The following is an 8,119-nucleotide window of genomic DNA, read 5'->3' as shown; positions in this document are numbered from 1 at the left end:
TGGAGGGGTGGTTGAACAGGACCCCGTGGTGTGGAGGGCTGGATGAACAGTAGACAGTGGAGGGCTGGATGAACAGTAGATGGTGGAGGGGTGGTTGAACAGTAGCCGGTGAAGTAGCGCGGTGGAGGCTGGATGAACAGGAGCCCGTGGAGGCTGGAGGAGGCCGACGGTAGCCCGTGGAGGCTAGAGGAGTTCGACGGTGGAGATGAACAGTATCCCATGGAGTCCCGTTTTGCGGTACGCCACACCCCTCCCAATGAACAGGACCCTCGTTTCGACCATTGGAGGTCTGTTTCGTCCGTTTTGCGGTACGCCAGACCCCTCCCGATCAACAGGACCCCCGTTTCGACCATAGGAGGTCCGTTTCATCCGTTTTGCGGTACACCACACCCCTCCCGATCAATAGGACTCCCGTTTCGACCGTAGGAGGTCAGTTTCCTCCATTTTGCGGTACGCCAGACCCATCCCGATGAACAGGATCCCATTTCAAACGTGGCCGATAGAACACAAGGCCGTTTCCTCTGTTCTGCGGTACTCCAGGCCTCGTTTCCATCGCTTGTTCCGTCCAAGCCCTCCCGATGAACACGACAACACATTCTATTCCGACCCAGTCGGTTGGCTCCCACGTGTTCTGTTGGCTCCCGATGAACACGAGCATTCCGTTGCCTCCCCATGAACACGATGACGATGTTGTTTCTCCGTTCCGACCTAGTCATGTACACGAGCCCTCGCCGTACGTATGCGCGAGTAGGCGTTCGAGACCCCGCCCGTATGTACACACACGTGGCCGTATTTGCTTTCTTGCACCCTGGCCGCTGTACGTACGTGTACATGCTACGTGCGCGCCTCTACTACAACACGTGCGCGCCTCTACATCGACCAATATATATGTACGTGCATGTTCGCGACCAGAATGACAACGCTACGTACGCTTCGACCAGGTGGGTCCCGACTGTCAGGCACTTCCTTTGCCTGTGAAGATGTAGCTGGTGGGTCCCAGCAGTCAGGGTGGCAAATCGTTTTTTTTTGCCCGGACGCACTTCCTTGCGTGCGAAGATGTAGCTGGCGGGTCCCAGCAGTCAGGGGGGCGAATCGTTTTTTTTTTGCCCGGACGCACTTCATTGCGTGCGAAGATGTAGCTGGTGGGTCCCAGCAGTCAGGGGGAAACGTTTTTTCGCGAAATACGATGGCCCGTCCGATGGGTCCCTGCTGTCAGGTGGGGGAATCATTATTTTGCGTGTAATAAGGAGGCACTTCCTTGCTGCGGCCGTGGACCCAGCTGTCAGCCTCTCCACGTACAGTCCACGTCCGATGGAAGTCGTTTCTTGACCATGTTGACCATGCCGCGCCGAGAGCACCATGGCGGTGGACGATGGCGAGGCCTAGGAAGGGGAGGACTCGGAGCTGGGGAAGATGCAACAGTGGATGCCCACGCGAAGAGGAGTATGAGGGTTCACTGGTTCGACTGCGGTGTGAGGCTGCTGTCGGCCACAGAATAACAGGGGGTGTGGGTGAGTAGAGGGATGGCCTGTCCAGCGGTGGGAGTAGTAGGGGGCGGTGAGGCCTCCGCGGCATCACAGCCGTACACGGGAGGCAGGAGCACGCGGCACGACCGGCGCTGGTTTGGGCGGCTGGAGCAAGAAGACCAGAGGTTGAAGAAGCACTACGACCATTGGATGAACATCGTACAGTAACAGGAGCTAGAATCGTTCATATTGACTAAGTTGACAAAGCCCTCCGTCCCCGTCAACTTGGTAGGCCCACAAGTCAGCCTCCCAGTATGCTGGGTTCCACCTGGCAGGGGGAGTATTCATTTTTTTGTGCGTAATAAGGAGGCACTTCCTTGCGTGCGAAGATAGCTGGTGGGTCCGACAAGTCAGCGGGGGCACGTTTTTCGCGAAATACAGAGGCCCTTCCGGTGGGTCCCAGATGTTAGGTGGAGGAATCATTATTTTGCGCGTAATAAGGAAGCATTACCTTGTGTGCGGCCATGGACCCAGCTGTCAGCCTCTCCACGCACAGTCTACTTCCGATGGTGTCGTTCGTTGACCATGTTGACCACGCCATGCCGAGCGCATCCAAGGTGCTGGACGACGGCGAGGCCCTGGACAGCAACGAGCCGGAGATGGGAAGACGCGAGAGTAGAGTCGCAGACGGAGAGGTGTACAAGGGTTAACTGGTTCTAGTGCGGTGTGGTTTGGCAGTCGGTGGAGAAGAACAGGAGGTGGAGGGGTGGAGAGATGGCCTGGCCAATGGTGGAGTAGCGCTTCATAGTGAAGCGTGCTAAGCAGAGCTGCTAGCAGCAGGAAGCGGGAGGTGGTCCCGGCGGCGCTGGAGGAAGAAGACGAGAGATTGAAGATGGATGCCGGTCGTTGGATGTAAATCCAATGGCTAACATGTCAGAATCATTTGTTGACTAAATTGACAACGACTTGCGTTGGCTTCAACCTATTGGCCCACATTTCAGCCTCCAAAAATGTGGCACGTATTCAACCCATTTTTTCAGAATTTATAGTCTTTTTTTGCGCGGTAGAATTTACAGTCAATTTGATCTTTTTTTTGAATTACAACCATTAGCTGGGATGGTGAACAAATAATGTAGCGTACATGCGGCCCATTTATTTTATTTCCTAAAAAATTACAGGCCATTTGCACTTTCTCGAAATACACGATTTTGCTGGGCTGATTCTAATTATAATGTTGGGTTGGGCCAGCAATGTTATCAAAAAATAAAAAGGGGCTGAGCATTTTGTTATAAATATATTTAAATAATAAGTGATATTATTACATTTGTCCTTAAATCTTACCAAGCTTTTGTACACAATCACTAGGATTTTCGTGCCAAAACAATCCAGGATTTTATTTGTTAAGAAATTATTTTTATAAGTTAATAAAATGTGGGATATTGTTTTCTTACATATGTAAGTATCTGTTAAATATATGATGACAATAAAAATAATATATAATAACATATAAAATAATTTAAATATATATAATATAGTTAGAAGGGAAACATAACTTGGACCTGGCGTTCCTATTCTTATATAGAAAAATAGAACAGACCTCTGCGTTTTCTTCAAAAAAATACATAAATTGGGCTGCCAAAAATAAAACCTCGGATGGGAGGTCCATAGGCCGGACGATACATGACGGCCCTAAGAAAATACAAACAGGCCCTCCCATCCGAGGTCGTGGGTTGTGCATGTTAAAAATGAAAGCCTAGTCGGGGCAGCCCAAAACCACGTCTAACACTTGCCAAAACTTCGTCCCTCGTTTTTTCTGTGTTTCACACACTCGACATTGTGTGGGCATTTTGACTGTGCATCATATGAAGATGTGCTATGCATGAATGTTGATCAGCATGATGTTAACTGGCTGGTAGTTCCATTTTCGACCATGAATAAAACTTCCAACATGATGTTAAACCTGTTTGAAAAGGCCGTGTTAATATAAATGCTCTGCCTCTGAAAGTTGCAGTTTCTTGTCTGAAACTGAACTTGCAGTTTCTTATCTGAAACTGAAACTTGCAGTTTCTTCTCTGAGAATCACATTGTCTGCACTTTTATACTCCTATGAAACTCCATTTTTTTAAGTGCTAAAAATAGATTTCTAGAATTCATAAAATTCTTCATATGCTCAATACTGCAAATCTAAAATTCAAAAGACATTCATATTTGAAAGTACTCTCAAAATACACAACACAAAACACAATTCACAACCTGCAAATACTAAAAACCCTAAGCTCCTCCTGACAATTCACAACCTGTCCGACTATTGGGCTGGGGGAGGGGGGCAGCCCCCTCCTATTCCACGACGGCAGACAGCCGCCCCGTGAGACGATGTGAACTGCGACAGAGACGATGGCAGGGAAGCGTCGTCGGGCCAACTGCTTTTCTCCTCTTGCAGTTGGGTTCGGTCGACGAAGACTCCACCGGCTCGCTCTGGCAGGACACCCTCACAAACGGCACCCTATAGATGCTCGATTCTTCAATCTCTGGTGGATGCTCCATCTGGGATCGATACTCCCACCACCGCTCCCTCACGATCGGGTTCGGTGAATCTGTTTGATCCATGGCCCAAAGGAGCAGCTCTATGTACTCCAGGACGACTCCCACCGGGAGTATCACCGCCTTTTCGCTCTGTTGCAGATATTTGGCCATGGATGTCGCCGTCACTGCTAGTTGGTCCTTGTTGTCAAACCAAGACTGTATCTCCAACATCCTAGCTAGCTTCAGAGGGTCGCCGTCTGCGATCCTCACGTATCGGTTGTACTCCTCCGTCGATCTACTTCTCCACAACACCTACACTCGCCAGCGGTGGTTTTTGAATGGAAGAGGAGAGGAGCAGCGCTGGTTTTGGATTAGAATGGGAGAGGAGTGATGCTGGTTTTGGACTGGAACAAGAGAGGAGGGGCGTTGGTTTTGAAATGGAAGAGGAGAGGAGCGGCACTGGATTTAGATTGGAATAGGAGAGGAGCGGCGGTGGTTTAAGAGAAGAGCGAAAGAGTGGCGCTGGTCTTGGAAGTATTTTTTTTGTTGCTTTGCGTATTTTGGGTCAAAGTTTGACCACGTGTTGTATTTGACAAGCAAAATGTGAATGCATGTCACCAAAAATTGTACCGTTTGGTTCATATCTGAATGTACTTTCAAATTATATTATTTTTGCAATTTATAACATATATTTTATGTGCGAAAATCATGGTCAATTATGACCCAGAATAAAAGGGAGACTAGTTAATGTGGGGTCGCTTTCTTAATTGAAGGGTAAATTGATTTTGATTTTGATCCAGTCACAGCGCGCCGGCCCTCTCGCCCAATCCTAAATCGCTGCCGCACACTCCTCTCCCTCTTCTCCATTGCAAAACCACCTCCTCTCCTCTCCATCATCTCCATTCCAAAACCACCGTCTCGCCTCTCCCTCTTCTGATATTCTCCATTGCAAAAACACCTCCTCTCCTCTCCATCATCTCCATTCGAAAACCACCTCCTCTCCTCTCCATCATCTCCATTCCAAAACCACCGTCTCGCCTCTCCATCTTCTCTATTGCAAGACCACCGTATCTCCTCCCATCTTCCAAAGCTAGCACCGGACCACTCAGAAGGACATCTATGGAGAGGATGCAGCAGCGGATCAGGCAGATCGCCAGCAGCGACCAGGCAAAGTTAGTGAGGTTGAAGGAGATCCTTAGTTGGTTTGACAATGAGTGGGAGATTTCGAGGACGATGCAGGCCATGTGGTAATGTATGCGAAAGAGCGAGATGGCAGCGATGAGGGCGGCGATGTACATGTACTCCTCGGCGGCAGTCACACCGCAATCCTCGAGTTCATCGAGTATCTCCTATGGGCCATGGAGAAGACAGATTCGCCCGAGGCGACAGTCAGGCGGAGGTGGTGGGTGTACAGGTCGAAGGTCGAGCACCCAGAGGATAACGAATTAATCGAGTATCGTGTGCCGTTCGTGAGGGTGCAGAGCTAGCCGGATCCACAGGAGCATTCGTTCTCCCACTGCAAGAGGAGGCCGGATGGCACAACATCGCTTCCCCGCCGTTCTCCACGGTTCCCTCGACGCTCGCCTCGTTTCAACGGCAGTGGTAGGGTTTAAGGTAAGCTTCGCACTAACCTAATCTTCCACCTGCTCATGCTTACAATCAGTGTGACAGCTAATGAAAATCATGCTTACAATCAGTCTCCGAGTACTACGCCAATCACCCTCAAATAGCTCTGGACCTTTGGGTCAAAGTTGTGACACAGTGTACAAATAAAGAAAAATAGATTGGCGCTTCTTTCAGAAAAGAGTACTCCCTAGAAAACTGCCAATATAAGCTACTAGTATTTGGTAAGAGGATTTTCTGCCGAGAAAGATCCGTCCACAGAGAGCACCACACATCCCACTGGTGGATGCCAATGCGTGCATGCAGCATGGTTGGTGTCGGTAATTTTTACTTGGCACACCTCGCACTCTGCATATATGTCGGTTCCATACGTACATTTGTGCAGTTCCACCAAAATGCAGATGAAAAACCTTGTTTGCATAGATAATGAAAAGGCATGATTACATTATAGTGGCACTAGTTGATGAAACACACAAAATAAATAAAAGAAAATATTGTGATAGTATCATAGTATGCCATGCTGCGAGGGCGAGATGGGCCCTGCGACGCCTCATACGGTACGCCTCATACTGGACATCGTCCCAAGTCTCCCAGATACACCTTCTGCCAGTGATGAACATTAGTGTACATCGGTAGTACAAGGAGGCGCCTTGAGACATTCAAATATCTATTTTTGTACATATCAACTAAAATTAAGCACCCAGTTTGCAGAAACGCTTAAACATTAACAATGGGACTAGTTGATGAAACATACATTAACAAAAAGAAGCACTTTCTTTATCTACATTGGAATTGAAATGATAGAGATGACACTCACTCTATTTTAACTGTATTATTACTTCATTTTATCAGTGACACTAGGGTCTTGCAGGTGGCAAACGAGGTGTACCGTGCGTTGCAAGGATGGAGGCCGGGGATGCTTAGACTCGGATGCTGAAGCTGGCTCTTTCAGTCACCAACATGGATGATTCAATTCATGGGACCTTTTGGTGCAGTTCACCTAAAATGAAGCAATGTCCCGTGAGCTAGCAGCTTCTTCTTCAAAAAAAATTTAGAAAAGGGCTCCAGGCCCGGTTCCATTTCCATCAGAAAACGAAACCCACAGAGCTTCTTCTTCATTAGTTGCAATAAAATTGAGCAACATCAAGGTTGGTTGTGAAGCTCCTGGAATGCTCAACTATAATTTGGATATCATTTGTGCAGTTCAACTAAGATCGAGCGTGTAATGTATATCTCTGTTTGTACAAAAAAAGGTGGAAAGGAGGGTGACTACCAAGTGATGAAACATGCATCAAATGAAAAGAAGCATGTTCCTTATCTGTATGGCAATCCTACAAGGACAGTAGAAATTTCTAAAGCAGTGGCATTGCTAGATATTAGTGTGGGCATTAGGATTAACTATGACAACCGTTAAATACGACATTACTTTGGGCACAGGAGAGTAGGCGGACCAGGACAGTTGCATTTCTAACAAAAAGAACCAAGTTATCTTAATGGGAAATTTTAGCAAGACATGTAAAGAAGTGCCATTGATTCATATTACTGGAGGCATTACATTGAAAACAACAATTGTTTAACATGTCCTTACTTTTAACAGTGCGACTGCTACATTTTACCAGTGGCTTTACATAAGAGTGGCTCGGGGCAACAAACATTAGAACAGGATATCTGGGTTGGTCCCATTTTTGTTCAATATAGCCACCTTATACATTGTGAGGCTAGCAAATCTAGTGCTGGACTTACTCTATTGACTTGTCCCCCAGTCCCCACTTTCTTTCCTTTTTCAACCAATAGATCGGGTTTATATTGAGTTTGTACTGCGTTTTTCTTTATTTCCCTATTAGACCTAGAGACCAGTTGGATAGCCAGTCTCTGCTACTTTTTGCCCCCATTATTTCCTCTTTCGACCAAGTCCTAGATTCAGGTAACAAATCCTCCCCCACCCCCCACCCCCTTTCTTCCTTGTTTGAACCTAGTAGTACTAGATTCGAGTGCATGAACTAGTTTTACCTCTTAAACGTAAAAAAATAGGTGGTTTTCGAACAGCTGATCGATCTTATCTATGAGGGGGCCTGAGAAATAGTAGAAGATACAAATGGAGCAACGTCAGGAGCTCGGGAAGTAGAGCAAGGCCGGTTTCGAAGGAAGTTATACCTGATGGTCGCCGGGATGTCGCTAGGTGGGCAGCGAGAGGCTGAATCTGCCCACACTACGGCAGCGAGGAAGAAGGAGTCGGAGGCCCTCCCTCGCCAGCGGTGCTTGGGAGAGAACGGCAAGGCAGGCTGATCGGGACGCGCCCAGCAGTGCGTAAGAGCCGTCGCCGAGGACGACCGCATGAATCTTGAACCTTCTCACCTTCCCCGGCGGAGAGGATCTGGCTGGATCTGTGACCAGCGGTGAGCAGAGAGAGAGAGAGTGTGTGGACACCGCTGTCATGTTTAGATCTGGAGAGGCCGAGACAGTGTGAAGAGAGCAACACTAGCAAGCAAGCGCGGAGGCTCCTGCCT

This window comes from Triticum dicoccoides, chromosome 7B (genome assembly GCF_002162155.2).
Source record: "Triticum dicoccoides isolate Atlit2015 ecotype Zavitan chromosome 7B, WEW_v2.0, whole genome shotgun sequence".
In the NCBI taxonomy this organism is placed as follows: domain Eukaryota; kingdom Viridiplantae; phylum Streptophyta; class Magnoliopsida; order Poales; family Poaceae; genus Triticum; species Triticum dicoccoides.
Note: the sequence above shows the minus strand (reverse complement) of the source record.